The 19,045-nt window shown below is 37.6% G+C and overlaps 1 protein-coding gene and 1 long non-coding RNA gene across 5 annotated transcripts in view; one reads left to right on the plus strand and one right to left on the minus strand.

Moving 5' to 3' along the window:
- cadm4 (cell adhesion molecule 4) overlaps positions 1–19,045 on the minus strand; it is a 228,537-nt gene that overhangs the window by 142,593 nt on the left and 66,899 nt on the right. The gene's annotated exons all lie outside the window — the stretch shown is intronic.
- LOC114141540 (uncharacterized) lies at positions 300–16,792 on the plus strand. The gene is made up of 5 exons (XR_003594868.1): positions 300–412; positions 9,416–9,502; positions 15,328–15,398; positions 16,113–16,150; positions 16,416–16,792. It is a non-coding gene; the product is annotated as an uncharacterized LOC114141540 (long non-coding RNA).

Genomic DNA, 19,045 nt, shown 5'->3' on the forward strand with positions numbered 1-19,045 from the left:
AATTACCTGTTTTAAAACTGCTGAAAATGTCTGCCATGTATTCCTGGGGTTTAAAGTTATTTAATAACATGCTAGAAAAAAAGGGCTGCATCAGGGATACTGATTTGAGTTTCCTGGTATGAGGCTTGGGACTCAATAAGAATACTTATTTTATGTAATCAGGATTATAAGGCAGACAGTCATTTTAAACTATGAATGCGTAAATAATTTAAATTGCCCCAACCGACCTAAGGCAGTGTACAAATGACTGGTTGTCATGGTAATCTTATGCACAGCTCATATGTCATCTTTATTGTTTCGACAGTAACAGCAGTAAACAGCTTCTAAGTTTGTCTGTTTTTATTGCTATCATCGACCAGCTTTTACAGTATGTAAACCACAGACCGCAGCTCTGATGATTCTGTTGTTTAAGGTGCGTATGATTTATTAACCGGGGATGTTGGTGGACTAAAAGCTTTCAAGAGCTCGTAACTCGACGTTTATGTTTACTGCAACATTACAATAACGATCACAGCCAAATGACTTTGGGTCTTTCTGAACCAAAATGAACAGAAATGATCTTTGGATTGTCAGTTTTATTTGTGTAGCTGTGGAAGCTGTGTAGGATTTATCTTTTGGGGGTTAGATTAATATTGTGGATGTTCACTCTGGTGCAGATCAGATGACGTGAAAATTAGAGACAAAAAAACTAAAAATAAAATAAGTAAATATATACATATAGGCGTGTGTGTGTGTGTGCGTGTGTGTCCATGCTGTGACATTGGACTTTGCCACACTGTCATTTCCTGTTTGTTGTAAAGCATCGCTTCAAGAGACATGAGGGTAGATCTTATGAAGCTTTACAAGCATACCAGATTTCATACCACACGCTTTTGCAAAACCCTTAAAATACTTACATTTCATGCAAGCCTGACTCATGTCCAAACTTTGGCGACTTTTGTAGATGTCTAGGCCTCCAAACAGCCAATTCACTTGAGAAAATATAAACATTCAGAGAATGTTTATTCAGGCCTAATAAACAGACCTGTTTGTTTTTGGTCATGAAAAACATAAACCCATAGGATATAAATAAATTAAATATCTAACTAAGAAATTCATTTTGCATAGCTAATTAAGTTAATAATAGGTAATGTACAACTGGCCAAGGTGTGGCATGTCTGCTCAGCAGTCAATTTCATGTTAATTTCTGCGTTTTCCATTAAGCAAAATGGCAAATGTAAACACTGCAGAATCATTTCAAGAAAACCTGTAAATTTACAGAGTTTTTTATGCTTACTCAAATCTTCAAAATGGAATGAAAACAATAAATACATTTAAAGGTAAAATTATTATACATGTAATACTCAATGTGTTTCTATTTTAGCTGCTGTTAGAATATTTGCTTTTCATTCAAGTTTAATAATTTTGTTTTTGGCATTAATACCCAAGGTTCCTGTCAGAATCTCGATCAATGCTCATTAATTTCATTCCATGACCATTACAGATGGTGATAATGCTCAATGGCAAAAAAAATGATTGTTTTCATCAAATTTATTATTTTCTCTTCCCTTCTCATTTCCCTGGTGACCATAGCTTATGCCTGACCTTGCAGGCTCAGACAGTGCTCCACTGGTGACCTAATTCTGAAAACTGGACTCGGGTTCAGCTCTGCTGCCTCTTTCCTAATGCACTCTCACTAGAACTGGAAGCCTGCCAGGCAGCCAAGGCCAGTGCTGGTGAAACACTGTTATACAGCAGCTCCACAAACACGCCCCATCGCTTCATTACTGGAGGTTAACTCTTAACATCTTTGGTTGATCTTCGTATCACATCTTAGTTCCTTTAAACTGACCTTTCTGCTTTGCCGAAAAGATTTTAAAGGTCAAAGATACAGGATGAGATTTGAATCTATAGATGTACTGTTCTGAAACAGCGGTATTTTACAAAGGTTTGTCTCAAAGCCCTTTCGTTTCACACCTTATAGAAAACATATAGTCCAAGTTAGAAGTAAGGTGACCCTGCAGAAAAATGTCCTCTGCTTCACTTTCTTTCAAAATAAGAAAGAATTGTATGTAGAGAATTTCATCTAAATTAAATATTGTCAATACTTAAAAATAGTTTTCTAAAACCTCTGAATTCACATCAGTTTTATTCTAGTGACAATTAAAAACAACATCCTTCCTTCAATTGTGTAAGAACAAACATCCTGATGTCAATCAATTCAATTTATTCCATTGGCTATATTTCACCAAGTGACACAGTTCAAAACAACAATGCTATGATAATGATGGCATGCAGAAAAAAAAAAATCAGAAAATCCTGATGATTGTTCATCAAAGGAAATCACTTGATTGTATCCAATCCTCACTTTAATCATTCATCAAAAACAATCACAGGTGTCAGCGGAAGGAACAGAAAAAATCTCCAAAAGAAATAATACCACATGAGATTTTTAGCTCCCTAAAGTAGAAACACAAACAAGAGAAAAAGTTCTCACTGCGCAGTTTTGTTATAGTTTGTATTTTAATTTTTGTACACTTTCATGTAACAAATTAGCTAAAGTTTTGTCGCCATCTCTTGTTGCATAACCTGCTCTTCATTATGATCAGAAAAAGGCCCCAACTGTCATATTTTCAGTGAATCAAATTAACATATCTAATGAATATATAAACACATAAGTAAGTTATAAAATATATAGCTGATATTGCAGTAAATCTTACTCTACATAGGCTGATAGTAAACTGAGGTTTGTAAGAATCTTTATAATCCCATCATATAATCACACTTGTCTTTTGTTTCAATGGCATTTTAGAAAAATGAAGCTCCAGCATCGCATTTCTACACATTTATTTATTTAGCATGCATAATATGATCACCAAATGAGCCATGCTGAACAGCAATTACTCAACGACCAGCAATGACCCAATAATAGCATTGCTTAATCACATGCAGTACATGAGTTACTCACATCGGCATGCTGGATGCTGAAAGTGAAACAGGCAGACCTTCTTTTTTGTGAAAAGGGAGAACATGCAAAATCCATGCAAAAAGACCCCAGATATGGGTCAAGACAATGGTTCTACCACTGTGCAGCCCTATTCCTAAAATATTTATTTTATAAATGAGGATCATGTAAGCAATAAGCAGAATTGCAAAGTTATAAAAAGTAATAAAGCAGCTAAATTTTACATCATGCAGTTTCTATAGTATGAAGCCCTTTTGAAGAGATGGTCAGAGAATGTATCAGTGACTTTGAAGTTTTTTCTGGGATAGTTATGCAGCTAAATCTAGCTTTTTAAGGTAATATTGTTTTAAAACTACAGTTGAAAAGTATGAGTGGCATGTCTACCAGATCAGTTAATTGATTAACCCGACTAGCTTGCAATAACTCTGCTAAGCTACAAAGGTGAGATTAGAAAAAGGGAATGATGTCCTGTGCAGAAAGCAAATTCAGATGGTGTTTATTTTGTATTTTTGTTAACTTCATGCTTAAAAATCAAAGAAGCAAAAAAATATGTAACACTCGACATGATTGGAAGTATAATAAACACTTTTACTGCAATACTCAAGAAGCAAAGAAAGGGGAAAGAAGGCAAGCACTCAATTCTTAACACCATCATCATTATTTGGATAGGATATTATTTTTGATCCTATAGGCTTTCAGACAAAGAACATCACTTAATCTAAAGAATGATAAGAGGGAGAAGGTTTAGATGTTTGTTTTCCCCTTTAATTTCATGCCATTTCTCTTCAATCTTGCTTTGCAACTCAAGTGCCTTCCCTGCCACACGCCTGCTGATGGCCTAAACCTGCGAGTTTATTGTTTTGCACACAGGAGTGATTTCTAGTGTGTGATGATTACATCTGGAAAAAGGTCTGAGGCATCCGTGTTACACTTTTGTTTCTCAGGTATGATGTGATGTGTAATGAGGTGGCTGGATATTTGCCCAGGGTTTGGTTCCATCCGTTTGTATAAACTAAAGTGGGTGGCGCCGTTTTATGTTGTCCTCAGACAAGGACAACACTTCATGTTTGAAGATGCTGTCCTTATGTGTGATTTTTTTTTCTGCGAGTGTGAAAAGTACACTGAAAGCAGGGGTGAAACCTATCAGTGTAAATGAGTGTCGGCAAGTTTTCACATGTGTCTGGGTACAAGAGACAGAAGGAGATGGTGAAAGGTTAGCGCTGAAGAACATCTCTAAATATGGCACGAGCTGAGATCAAAGGACTGCAGTGGTGAAAAGGGGGAGAAACAGGGGGGGAATTATTTCTGTGCAACGCAACTCCACAGTTCTTTGCTTTTCTCCTCACTGTCATATTTCTCTCCTTTGAAATTGGTTGTTCTTCCTCTTCTAGCTAAATGCCACACTAGGTTGTGCTTAAAAATCTATCCTCTCTCTTTGTTTTGGCTCTATAGACAGGGGCAACCCTTCTTCCAATATAAATGCTGGAACATGCATTGTAGGCCTTTGCATTTGTTTTGAAGATTATGCAGAGAGAAAAAGCGGTCTGTCCATCCACCAATCTGCTCATTCAACGTCAAATCATGCGGGTAACTAGACTACGCCTAGTTCCACCCATGAAAAACCTGTGACTTTACCAAAAGTCTGTCTTATGTTAACACTGCAGTCATAGAAACTATATCCTGCAGGAAACAAATTATTCTAATTGCAGACGTCTAACAGGCTCTGTACCCCAACGTAGAAGATTTGTAACATGACTGATGAAGACATGCTTCACAACAGCAGGCCTTCATCAGTCTATTGTGTCGCCAGTGTACAAACGAGCACGAGAAGGGGCGACCCCCTTCTATTTGACAGATGGACTGAGAACAATCTGTAAGTACACTGAGGTTGAACTGAAAGTACATAGCCAGCCTCAGCGGGACACAACTAAAATGAGATTGTGCCTAAAAGCAAACAGATAGATGCAGAACATTATAGATAGGCAATAGACACAGAAATAGCACTGAGAGTTTTTTTCTTCATTTTTCTCTATTGATTCATGACCACAAAGCAAAATTTCAAGTAAAAGAAAAAGGAAAGAAAATCTTTCATTACAGCTTCTTTAGGGGAAACTGTTGTATTTATCCAAAAAAACCCCTCACTAATATGGATGTCTTCTTCACAGATATTTAAGTGGGCTTATTTGTTTGAGTTTGAATTTTTCGTTTGATTTTCTCCTTCCTTTCCAAATTCAGCTCCCAAAGGAGTGTGTAATTCATCACACTCTATCTCTGTGTTGTTCCCCTATTTTCTCTAACACTTTGCCCGACTCTTTGTACACGGGTGGAACAAATGGAGATCAGACGGACTAAAGCTAAGTTAGGCCCCTCATTGCTCTGACAAAGCTGTAACATTACCCCTCTCATTTAACAGGCCCTCTGATCTGCTGCCTTGCTCACCCCGACACACACAGGCTTAAAAGAGAACATTTTATTCTAATTCCACTCCTTAACAAACAAGCATTGTGCACGTACACACGTTTGGAGTCTTTCATGCAAGCTTTTCATGCACAAGTGACATTTCAGTCCTTGAACAAAGTTGCCCAAAAGTATCTGATGATTTTGTCTGTGGTGCTCTTTAAAGAATTGTTCCCTCAGGCAAAAGAGTAAGTCACTTTTTGGGGGGCTGGGAGAAGTTTTCATGTTGTTGATATTTTATAATAATAATAATAATAATAATAATAATAATGCATGTTTATAAAGTTTTTTATCTGAAGAACATCCTACATTATAACATTTTTGTGTCTTCCCATTTTCTAATACCACAACAGGGCCTCATAAGAGTTCCATGCTAACAGCTAGCCAACATTTGAAGGCAAATTTTAAGACAACTCTGTGTAGCAAAGACCCACTGATTTGCTATACATAACTGAATTACCACACACTCTAATCAAAACTCTATTTCTTTTTAAGCACTAAATTCATAAAAAGTCCTGCTGCACTCTGAAGATGTAAATCTTCATTTTGCAATTTGTCATTATGTTGGGGGCTTCAAAGTCCAAAAAAAAACAACAAAGATTTAATGCATCTGATGCAACAGCTCACCAATTACACGGTGACACACTTAAGTTGTGTCCAGTCAGATTTCTCATACAATGAAATTGTTAAAACTTCAGGTGACCACTTGTGTGGTCTTTCTTGCTTGCAGTGACTGTATCAGAACTTCAAACTATATACACTATAGTGGTTCTACATCCTACTCCTTCAACTTTTCAAACTATACTTCTCATGTTGAACAGACAAACTGTTCAGAATAAAATTGCAGATAGTAATTCCTATTTCTGCTTTTAAGTTATTTATGTCACTTTATTGGTATTCAAAGATAGGTGGATATATAGCAGTAAACAGCACAATCATAAGGAATGGCAAGTATACTTACTTCATGAAAGCTTTTCAAACATCTGGAGTGGTAGAATAAACATTATAAATATAAAGAGCTGCACAGCACATGGTAAATGGATTAAATTTATATAAATGACACTTTTCCAGTCCACTCAGAGCATTTTTATGCTACATGTCACCTATATCCATCGGTACTTACAGCCTTTACACAAACACACACTGATACATCAGTATATACATTGTGCCTTCCTTATACACATTTGTATTGGCTTATTTGTTTCAGCTCATCAGAAACAAACCAAATAAAAAATAAAAGCATTCTGTAGTGTAATTTTTATTAACTGTATGGTTTCAATCAAAATGTATATTTTAAGTGTAGTTATTCAGAAACCAACCGGTACAACAGGTTTTATTCTAATTTGTTGGCTATAACCTGCATGTACCAAACTGTCTAAATGAATGTAGTAACAAGGAGCTTTACATGCACAGCCATGAATGTGAGAAGGCACACAAAAGCAGATCAGCTAAGATGGAACATCTTTTTTGTCATTTTAGTTTATTGTTTTTCAACTAAAATTACAAAAATGACAAGTTTAAGCTTTTTACTATTGATGTGGCTGTTGACAAAAAGTATTTTACAACTTCTTTTAGTAGACTTGTCACTTCTTTAAAGCCTAGGTATTTTCTGTGTTATTGCAGTAAAGGGGCAATTTTCTGTATTGATCTTACAGAAACTGACAAATAATTTCTCTTCTTATTGTCTCCCTAGGAGTGAAGTAGTTGTGTGGGACTTATTTTTTTTTCTTTTGAAATAAACTATTAAAACGACACATACACAAATCATATACAGCAAGTACTTGCTCAAATAGTGTACCATGCAAAAGGTTTGGATACCCCATGTTAAAATCTGTTAATGGTATTTGAATTTTCCAAGCATGCTAAAAATGAAAAGATGCAAAACATGTATTTTTATAGGGTTTTAGATAATTTAGTAATTATTTTGCATATTTTCAAAAGAATTATGTAGAACTATCCAAACCATAACTCATGACTCCTAACGTTTTACCAAAGTCTAAAGCCCTAATGAACTTGTTTAATTTGTCACCCCTTGTTATGAAAGGTTAGTCAATGTAAGCTGCAAAGTTAACTCAAAAAGTTACACTATAGTTGCACTAAACAACTACATTTAGCCGATTTAAAAAATAGAATTCTTCAAAAATTACCAAAGAAAATATGCACTGCAGCTGATCAATAGCTGGTTGATGTTTGGAAGATCCAAAAAACTCCAACAGCAAACTAAAGGTAAATATAAGAAGAAGAATAATAAGCAAGTTTTTTCTATTGAACTATACTATTCTGCTGTTCAAAAACAGATGCACACATATAACTTCATTTTTTTTGTATTTCTGCTTTAACAAAATAGAGGTCAAGGCAAGGCTACAGCAAACCTAGCTGTCATGAATCGAGATCCTTCACAATATTCACAAGGTTGCCTTAAAGACTAATAACAAAGTCCAATATCCATACCAAACACTGATGACTATATTCAGTTCATAGTGAAACACCTAACCTTTGTAAACACTCAATGTAGACACAGGAGGTCCTTTACAAAAGATCAGAGCAAATATCTGAAAGCTTTGTATGCCTTGGGGCATGTTGCTCAGACGAAGTTTCCTGGAGAAACTCTTTCCTGTGTCCTCATAACAAAATTCAGCATCAGATGTCTGACAGCAGAGAACACCATACATACATATGAGACACAGCCACACCAGGCAATGACCCAAATTAGGTTTGAAGGGAATGAGATTCAAAATTTATTGAGAAGAACAACCCACCAGCTATTAGTCATCATGGCGGTTTGATTGCAATTTGGAACGAAGCCATACAAATCTAAATAAAGTTGATAAATTATTACAACTCAAATACAGAAAACGGAAGCTAAGATTAAACAAGACATACACATTCTGGCACTAATCAAGCCTCAAATTGGACTGACGGCTTCTTCAAAAAAGTGTTAACTGTAATGTTAACTGTAATGTTAACATTTTTTGTGGGGATAGAGCTCAAAAGACTAGCAAAAGTATGATCAATATACTTTGTAGATATACATTTGACATTTGCAAGAATATGGATCAATATCACAAGCAATACCTTTAAGAGTGTGAAAAGTAAAGTTTTTTTTCCACAAAGTTTTAGAACCAAAAGTTGGGTTTTTACTCATATTTTAACCTTAAGTGAATGACCCATATTTAAGAATTGCCAGGTCAGGCTGACAACAGTCATTTAGTGTAGAAGGTATCACTGATTACCGTGTTGTTTAAAAATGAATTTAGAAGAAGCATGCAAAGATTCAGAAAGAAAGCTGTATTTTCTAGAAGCAAGGCAACTGTTCATTTATAACATGGAGTTAGACTTAGTCAATAACAAGAAGCTTAAAGTTTTACAGCAAGACAGCCTTGTTTAATCCTCTTCAAAGTCCAGTTTTATCCATCAAGGTAGCTGCTGGATTAGAAACCGTTGCCAGTCTTCTGGAAATCTTATACTTATCAATAAGGGTCTATAGACAGAGGTTGTTTGCAAGTAGAATGTCACATTTGCTAGCCTTCCTAATTATGTGAATTATGTGAATACAAGATCCCAAAGGCAGTTTACAATGGCATTTTTGGGGGGTATTGGTGTCATTAGTATTATTTTGTGATGTGCTTTGAAAGTTTGCTTAATTTGTTTCACCACAGCATTCCTCTATAAATAATTATTTTACACCTCTGGTCCTAGTGTAAATAATTAGTGATCAATCACAACAGAAATGCTGCCTGGGCCGTCGGTACGGTTACAATAAATGAATCAATGATTCAACAGTCTAAGTATTAACAGCAAATCTAAACGTTTTTTCTCCAGTATTAAGTTTGACGATGCTGATATTTATTTTCAATGAATCCTACATAAATCTTGTTACAGTGCACTCTGACATTTTTAGGCATGCACAACAAAACTAGGTAAGATGTAATCTGCCTGGTAAAGCAATGAAGGTTATGGTGTAATCCATAGTTTAGGAGAAATCTTTAAAATTAATTGTCTTTTTTCACACAGCTAATCACCCGCACAACAACTCCCAAGAAACCATGGTGCAGACATTTTTTTGACATCAACCTCTCTACAGGCCACCAACAAAAAGAGGTAAGTTGATCTGCTCTCTAAGAACACAGTACCACAGAATTTAACCTAGTCAACTCAAACACTGCTTTTTTCTCTTAAGCAGCAGAATAGTTATATTTTAAGACATTACATGCATACCCACGCACACAAACTCACCCACACACAAGCATTACAACATGATGAGACATTACGATGTGTCTTGTACTTCAATCAGCCAATTAACCTGGAGCAGTGTAGAGCTAAACATTTGGCATTTGCCAATAGGCCTGCAACCTGTCATGATAATTACTCTTGGAGAGAGCACAAGCACATCCACATATCTGTATTTACACACATGGCCTAAGGTGCTAAATATCTCACATGTCATGTTGGAGATAATGGTGGCTGTAGTCCAAACACAATCCATTATTTATCCCTGTCCAAACATGGACAATGCTGAAATACTGTGTCAGTGCATTAACACACATAAATACAATCACACTTACACAACAGAGTGATGACAACTGAATGTAGGCAATATAAATGGGGTGATTCTGAAGAATGCCCCAGGGCATCAGAATACTCAGCGAAATGAATGGCCTACACACATTCTTGAGTAAAGGCAGAAAAAAAGCACACTGAGACTGAAGCAGATGAATAAGCCCAACATGTTGTGTACAATTGAGACATTTCTTTCCCAGAGACAGAGCGCCTCGGTTCTGAAATGTCAAGATAAAATGACGTGACTGTAAAGGAGGAAAACATGGGGAAATGTTTGAAAGAGAAAGAAAAGAGAGAAAGACGGCAAGGGGGGTGCAAAAGCCCATGTATATTTGATCGAGAGAGGAAATGCAGAGAGATGAATAAAGAAAATGCAGAGAAAAAAAAAGAGAAAAATGATGGAGAGTTACAGTAAATTGCCGCGGCAGCTTTTGGAAGTACGCTCTAAGGAAAAGAGAAATAAAGTGAAACAGAGAATAAGAGGTGGAGGGGCTTAGAGACAAGTGCCGCATCAAGAATGGATTGTTAGCTGGTAAACGACTGTCACTTTTTTAGGGAGATAAACTGATGTGACACCTCTGTATTCTTCCTCCCTCCTCATCCCTTCTTTTTTCTCACTTGACATGGCCTGACAACTCTTCAAATATAATAAAAGAAAGCTAAAAGTTTCTGCCTTTTTGTTCCCTGCTGCTCTGTACCATCTCCAGATCCTCCACTGCGCTCCTCTCTCTTTTTTCTTTTGCGACAAACTCTCCCTTCTGGCAAAAACAGAAACATATAAAAAAATAAAAACAAAAGCAAGAGGGGAAACCGTGAATAAAGACCTCGATTTTATTGCTCTTGTCTTCTCTTTCTCACTTGCCTTATGACAAGATTAGATGAGGGAAGGAGAGTGAGCCAATAAAAATCAAAGGAAAGAGATTTCTTTCCCAGAGAACAGAAGAAGTAGAGAGGGTTAGAGAATAGAAAGGAGTGAGGAAGACGCAGCGTGTAAACGACACTCAAAGGGATCAGAGAGGAGGTACAAGTGGAGAGTTTGGAAATGGGGAGATCAGCACTGAGATGAATAGAATGACACAAGTTGAGTGAAAAGGCTTGTGATCAGCTGTCACTTGGGATCTGCATAATGAATATGCATGAAAAATGCATATTAAGTTACAGAGAAAAACTACAAACTTGTATGAAAACAACTCAGAGTGAGAGGAAGTTTTAACAATCCTTTCTGATCACTGCCAGAGGAGGAAGTTTTAACAACCCTTTCTTTCTATTTTGTTCCTACGGAGGCAGATTTTTTGCTATATTTTTTTTCTTTGGACTTATCTTTTATATGCGTCTGATATTATATATACTCATGCAGTGCAAAATTATAATTTGCCTACTACAAATCTGATGCAATATAAATGCCTATTTCACAGTTTTCATAACTTTGAACTGGATTTTATTATCCTTATTCTAGAGCATGGGTCCGCAAATGCAGTACTGAAATTTTAGCTATTTTTACAGCAAACATGGATAAGAGCATGCAGTATAAAAATAAGAAAATGATCCTAAACTTATTTGTCAGAATTAGACCAGAGCAATGACCTTCTGCCACTGCTGTCTGTTGCACAAAATCAAGCCTGACTTTTTTTTTCTGAATATCAGCTGATATTGATGATCAGGTATTGGCTTATCTTGGACAGCAGAACCCACAAGTCAAATTATTATGATCATTAGATCACTTCACAGATTGTTTAATATCTGTGGTGAGATATTGTAAGATATGACCCCAAATCTTTAAATATAACCGCTGCTCTGTGAATCATGGGTGGAGCCTTGGGACCTATCATTGGCCACCCCCTGCAGTTCCGCTTCAAAACAGTTGGTAGCAGCAGTGAAATATGCTTAGACAGCATAAACTGATAAATTTAGGTGTTCATTTATTCACTTCAAGGAAATATTTTCGATCATATTAAATGATCTGGAAAGTTCCAATGCTGTTGTCCAATCTGGGTCTGGCAGGGATCAGACGTTGGCCCTGCTGAGTGAGCAATGGTCCAAGCCTGGCCACGCCTTCAAAAAGGTTCTGGCTCCACCATTGCCATGGATTATTCTGTGCAGTGGCTCCCTGACTTTGCAGAGTGAAAGTCGGATGCTTTGAATGCAGCTGTTTCCAGATGTTGTCAGACAGCGTTTTTTTAAGAGCATAAAGCTGCCAGGTTAAAAGCGTCAACACGCAGGTTGAAGCTGACATTGAAAATTAGGTAGATGGATGAAAAAGACCCCGATATGAAACATGTTGCAGATTATTCCAGTGGCCTTGTAGTATCCCTTTGGTAAATTACTTACACACTGTTTATACAATTCAAACTATCCGACATTCTTCACCTAGTTCCTCATCTTTCATCTTTCTTGAAAAATCTGTTTTGTTGACGTAAAAATAAAAAGTCACAGCACAGAATCTACAAGTCTACCATTTGGTGCAACTACTAGTTTCCACTAGAGTTAACCTTGAGACGCACACAAAAAATCCTGCAAAAAAGCAGCAACAAAGACTTGTTTTATCATAGCAAGCAAAAGAAAGTCAAAGAGAAGATAGGGAAACTAAGGTGATACCGAAACGGGAGGGTGAAAAGCTGGAACAGCACCAGAGTGAGGCAGAACAAAGTAGTCTGGATGCTTTGGAGCAGTTTGGTTGCAGTGTTTTCTCTCTGTGATGAGGAAAGTTGTTCAGCTGTGATAGCAAGGCCACTGGAGAAAAGATGAAGAAAAACTAAACAATGTGAAAATTAGGCCACGCAAACACTCACACAGACTCTCACACACAGTACAAACACATGCACATGTGCTATTTTACTCCCCTCAACACATGTTATTCACTTGAAGGGGGCTGCTAGAAACACAAAGCAAGCCTCCACTTGTTGGCATGTCACTCAGGTCCCCACAAACAGCCTCACAAACACACACATGCATCTGAACTGCAGACTTTTATGTAGGCAGTGGTAAGAATAAATAAAACACAAGCATCCAACAAATAAAATAAATTTTTAATCAATGAAGTCAGCTGAATTAGCACTGCCATTAAGTAAACAAGAACAAGCCTTGGTTTGAAATATTCATGTTCGGCCCTGAATTCATTAGACTATTAGGAGGTGCAGTCCCCCAGGGGCCTGATTCAGATCTGGGACAACACAGAATGATATATATATATACAGAAAACACTACATTATATTGGGGAGCGGGTGGGCTGTGAAGCAGGAGGCAAAATCAACTGCTCACCCTAATATAGATTTTTTTTTTTTTTTTTTAAAGATTTTTGGAAGAGGGGTTTGACACAGTGGGGGTAAAAGGGAAGTGTGGAGGAAGACTGGAGAAACTAAAAGAATGACAAAAGTGAGGGATTAAAAGAGGGAAAGAATCAGGGGGGAAAGGAGAGGATTAAAAGATCACAAGACACATAGTTTAAAGAGCAAAGGAAGCAGAATACTTTTGCATGTATAGGTACATGCAAAAGTAGTAGGTAGTGTGGGGTGACAGCCGGAGAGAGAATTTAATTCACAGTTAGATCAAAGGAGGTGTGGAGAAAAGATGGGAAACATGGTTGGGGATGCTGCGCTGTGGCTTAATCTGTGGAGAATAAGAAGGGATTTATATGTACAACCCATGTTATGAAGGTTTAGCGTGTACCAGAAAGGAAAGGTAGATAGCAGAGATAAGGGGGTTCTGAGAAACAAACAAAAAAACATGTATTATGGGTTAAAAAAGAACAATAAGGGAATTGGGGGGGTGGGGGGGTAGTAATCAGACACATGAGAGTGATGGAACAGATGAGAAGACACAAAGTGAGGCCAGTGAGTCAGAAAAGACATAAAAAAGCGAGAGAAAAAGGAAAGGAAAGGACAATTAAGAAAAAGGGGAACTATGGGCAACGGCTTAATGACTTTAATGAAAGCACTGAAATACCCAGTGGACACTTTAGATATGACTCCGGGGAACTTGCAAGAATAAAAAGACAGAGGGAAAGGGTGGGGAAAGGGAAAAATGAGAGGGAGAGGTGAAAGAGAAGATCCTGTGAATAACTGTAAAAAAAAGAAAAAGCAGCTCACACAAAGGAAGCCATTGGGCTGCAATTTCAGCTGAAAAATTGAATGGTGTCTGTATGCATGTGTACGAGGACGGGTGAAGCAGGGACTGGTGAATACAACAAAACATATTATAGAATTTTAATATGATGAAAGCTCTGGGGGGTTTGGCACAGTGTCTTAAGAGTAAATCTTCCACTGCCTCAGGCGTTTATGGGACTGTTGCGGACATTGGGTTTTGCCTTTGCTTTCATTTTTTAAAGGGACAAAAGTCTTTTTGTGCCCCTGTGTGCATTTGTGTGTGTGTTTTTGGGATGGAGAGGCACATGAGAACATTTTGTTACATTATTTGCAATGCTAAAACAGCTCCCTGCTGATTTCATAATTCTCTAAACCAGATCTATGCAACACCATTCAGTGAAACTGAACATTTTCCACTATATAAACAATCTTTTCAATCTCAAAGTCACAGTGTGACAATATTTTGAGACTTGTGATAAATGGTGAACCAAAACAAATGCAGCAACAGTTGAAGTCTTGTCTTGTTTAAGAATATAACTCAAACTATTTCCGGTGTAACAGGAACCATGGTCTCTGCATCACAATGCTCTCAAAGGCTGAAGTTGTCCCTGTTACTTGCGTGGCTTTTTCTGCTGCACTTTTTCCTTCGACTCAACTCTCCATGTACAGCACTTTGTAAGCAGTCAGATTAATTAATAATGACCTTTTGATGATTCCATGAGGGATAATTCTCAAGCCACAAACATGACTATGTAGACCATAACTTGACATTTTCACACCAGCTAAATATTATATGCTTCCATAGCAGCTGTAAGCCAGAAATAATTTATACAAAATTATGATTCACTTTTAAATTTAATTACACAAATAAATGAAAATTTGGATGAAAATCTCATTTATAAATATGTAACTGTGATGTTACAGTGAATGGTGGTTTATTGATTATTTTGTTTTTATTAGAGTTAATTGGAGGGGGAGATTATTGTGTGTTCAAATTAAATCTAATACGCATATTCCATGAAGTTGGTGGTCAAAATACAAATTTATTGAAAAGAAGATGGGATTTGAATGTATCTATCCTTTTTGAAACTATTTACTGTCTTGTACCTGTTTCACACAGTGGTAGATAACACTGTTACTTTAAAGACTTATAGGTCCCTTGAGATTTTTCTTCACATGTATATGTGGGTTTGCTCTGGTTTTACCACACAATGTTAAAAACATGTCAGATAGGTTAATTGCCTTTAGGTGTGTATAGTGATTTCTCTGTGTTGGTCCTGTGAGGAACTGAATATCCAATACTCTGCCTCTCGCCTGTTGGCTGATGTGATAGGCGCCTCACAACGCTAAACAAGGTAAGCAAACAGAATATAGATGGATTTATGCTAGAAATGCAAGTTTATTCTTTTTTTTAATAGTAACATTTTGTGTCGTGGCCATTTAGATTTTAGATAACAGATTTTACCTAACTTGAAATTGCACATCATTGTGACAATTGTGCAAGCAGTCCTTAATGAGGCAGTGCCCACAATCTAGTTCAGGCAATCAGCTCAAACTGTGCTGCAGCTTTACACATAATCTTTCACACACAGAGATTGTGACATTTACATATCCATCCATCCATCCATTTTCTGTTCACCCTTGTCCCTAATGGGGTCGGGAGGGTTGCTGGTGCCCATCTCCAGCTACGTTCCGGGCGAGAGGCGGGGTACACCCTGGACAGGTCGCCAGTCTGTCGCAGGGCAACACAGAGACATACAGGGCAAACAACCATGCACACACACACTCACACCTAGGGAGAATTCAGAGAAACCAATTGACCTGACAGTCATGTTTTTGGACTGTGGGAGGAAGCCGGAGTACCCGGAGAGAACCCACGCATGCACAGGGAGAACATGCAAACTCCATGCAGAAAGACCCCGGCCGGGAATCGAACCCAGGACCTTCTTGCTGCAAGGCAACAGTGCTACCAACTGCGCCACTGTGCAGCCCGACATTTACATATACCTAACTAATTTAGGTTGCCGATTTGAGCTGCAACACCTCACTGTGCTTTTGCTTCTTTTCAGCTCACCCACCACCCCAGCATCTCCCTGTGGGCTCTGAGGTGAGACACATTCTTCATACATCCTGAAATAGTTTAAAGACATAGTTATCACTTCATTATATGTGAAGCAACAATCCTCAGAGAAATAAGATCAGTGCCTAGATGCAAAACCCAAACTCATATATTTTGTGTAATACAGTAAACTCACAGTCATGTTCAAGATAGAAATTTGAGATGATTTGAGCTTTGTTTTGTCTTGCAATATCCTGCTGGAAGCAGCTATGAGAAGATGGGGTCATAAAAGGATGAACATTTTCATCCACAGTATTCAAGCAACATCTAAACTCCACTGCCTATGTGAAGGATCCAAAGCATACCAACAAACTATGTACAAGACCATCAAGCCATCAATAGTAGCTTGGATAACTGGGACAAGGCATGACTGATCCAAGTTTTCGTGTTTTCTTATAAATCAACATGTTGCAGCTGAAATCAAAACCAGGGAATGTTTGTTTTCTGTTATTTCGTTCAATTTTGGTGAACCTGTGCAAAATGGAGGCTCCATTTGTTATTCATAGCTGACAGGCGTGGCATCTGATTTGGTCTTCTGCAGCCTATCTACTGTATTATTTGATATACACTGCTTGGTTGTGATGAGTGATTATATGAGCAATAGTTGTCATTCTATAACTAGCAACTGGTTCAGCTGTTAGCCTTTGACTACTATTCACATTTTTACCTTTTTTTTCCATATGGCCAAAAGATTGTTTGTTGTGCATAAAAAAGCAGAAGATAAATACTTTCTGAAATTATCCATCCAACAATTGTACCATATGCAACATCATTCAACTCTGTACTACCAAATACTAATCCTCACTTTGATCTCCAGTATAACCATGCTTGCCTAAACACATTAATTTTCTGCCATGTGATTAATTGAATCACTATTTGGATTAACAAGAAATTGAACAGGAGTACCTAATAAATTAACGCATGAGAGCACACTTGAGCTCACTATCAGAACTATAACATGATGGTGAGACATTGACCTTGGGGTAGATCTTCAGTCATTCATGAATTGAAATCCTAAGAAATTATGTGCAACCACTCAATAAAAATATCTCTTCAGTTCTAAACATGAGACTTTTAGACATATTTTGTTTATATGCCTAAATCCTGACACTAACTTGGCCTTTGAAGTCACTGAGTGACTTTTTCATCCATCTTATGAGGTCTTGAGATGGAATAGTTCCTTATAAGTTCAACACACAAACTGTTTTGATCGCTTGTTTCAGGTTGTGAATTCTCCTGGGGAACGAAGTCAAGCTGCCTTGTAGTTGTTTGACAGTTATAACCTCCTGATCCATGATCAGAACTGAAGCTTTTGAGATGAGAGGTTAGCCGTCTTCCAGACACAAGAAAAGAAGTTCACTTGTCTTTTATTCAAGCACTTACGAAGGTGAGACTGTGTATAGCACAGCTCTACTACTGAACATCTTTCAATCAATTTACTATAAGGAAGAATAAAAAGTGAACTCACAAATTAACTTTACACCATACTGTCACCCGACATTATCATTTACAAGACCGTATTATTTAAAAGTGTTAGACTTCAGACTGGCCCGCGAGACAGAGGCAGGAGATGGCACTTAAAACACTTGTCCTCAACCTCCTGTGCATCACAATAACATGGTTTGAAACAGTGTGTCCATCTACCTCTCCATCTATTCCTCCCTCCCTTCCACCGGCTGAGTGAACAAGACAGACTGTGGCAGACAGAAAAAGGCTGGAGGTGAGACAGGGGTTAATTTAGTGCTTTAAACAGGACAACCAATTGGATTACCGGCTCTGAAGATCAGGCAGCCACTCTAAGAATTAAAAAGGACACACCTCAAACACATGGACAACCCGAATTAGTCTCCCACCCTCTCGCACTCCAATTACTATGCCGCTCATGGAGACAAGCATTTGCAGGGGCGCGTAGGGAGGCCAAACAGGGTTTGCTTTGTGTAGTCAAACCCTATCCAACTTAAGCAAATGCGAAGAGTTTTGTTTTTAAAGTGAATTGTATTGAGCTTTCCAAAAAGGACAAGGGTGACCACAAAAGATGAAGGTTAAAATAATACCCTCACCCACCCCTCCAACATACTCACAGACACATGCACACATAAAAATACGTCACAACAAGATGAAAGAGAGTGGACGGGATGGAGGGGTGATTGATTTTCATGCAGCTCTAAAGCATGTCCCTCTGGAGGTCTGGATAACAAGTGAGAAAGGGACGGTGGTAAACAAGGCAGAACATTTGAAAAGACAGAGAAATAGAGAATAGCAGACCAGCATACAGTAAGTTGCAATAAGCATTTCCACCCCTTGAACTTTTTGTAATTGTTTCATGTTGCAACCACAAACTTCAAGGGATTTTAATGCGATTTGATGTGACAGATTAACTCAAAGTATCAAGTAGTCTTTTAGCATTGTGTACCATCAAAAAATAAGTGTGGCATGAAGTCTTTCAGGTATGTCTCTAATACTTCTGTACATCCAAAGACTGAAAGTTTTGCCTAGACTGTGGTTCAAGCTCAGTCAGATCAACAAACATGAACATGGATTTTCTGCCAGGATTACCCTGTATTTAACTCAATCCATCTTTCTGCCAGTGATGAGATTGCTTGAATGACACAACAGTTTCAGTGAGACGTTCAAAGCTTGGGGTATCATTTTATAACTTAACTTCTCCAGAACTTTATCAGTGACCCATGTCATTGGTCTTCATGATACATGTTGTTCTCTAATGTTCTCCAACTTCTGAGGTCTTCACTAAACAGCGAGAGCTTAAATTACACACATGTGTACTCTTACATAACTTCCAAAGGCATTGCACAAGATTTTATTTAGAGATATCACAGCTCAACAAAGCTGCATGCCAAACCTTCCAGATTATAATCACTTATA

Source organism: Xiphophorus couchianus, chromosome 3, assembly GCF_001444195.1.
Source record: "Xiphophorus couchianus chromosome 3, X_couchianus-1.0, whole genome shotgun sequence".
Classification (NCBI taxonomy): Eukaryota; Metazoa; Chordata; class Actinopteri; order Cyprinodontiformes; family Poeciliidae; genus Xiphophorus; species Xiphophorus couchianus.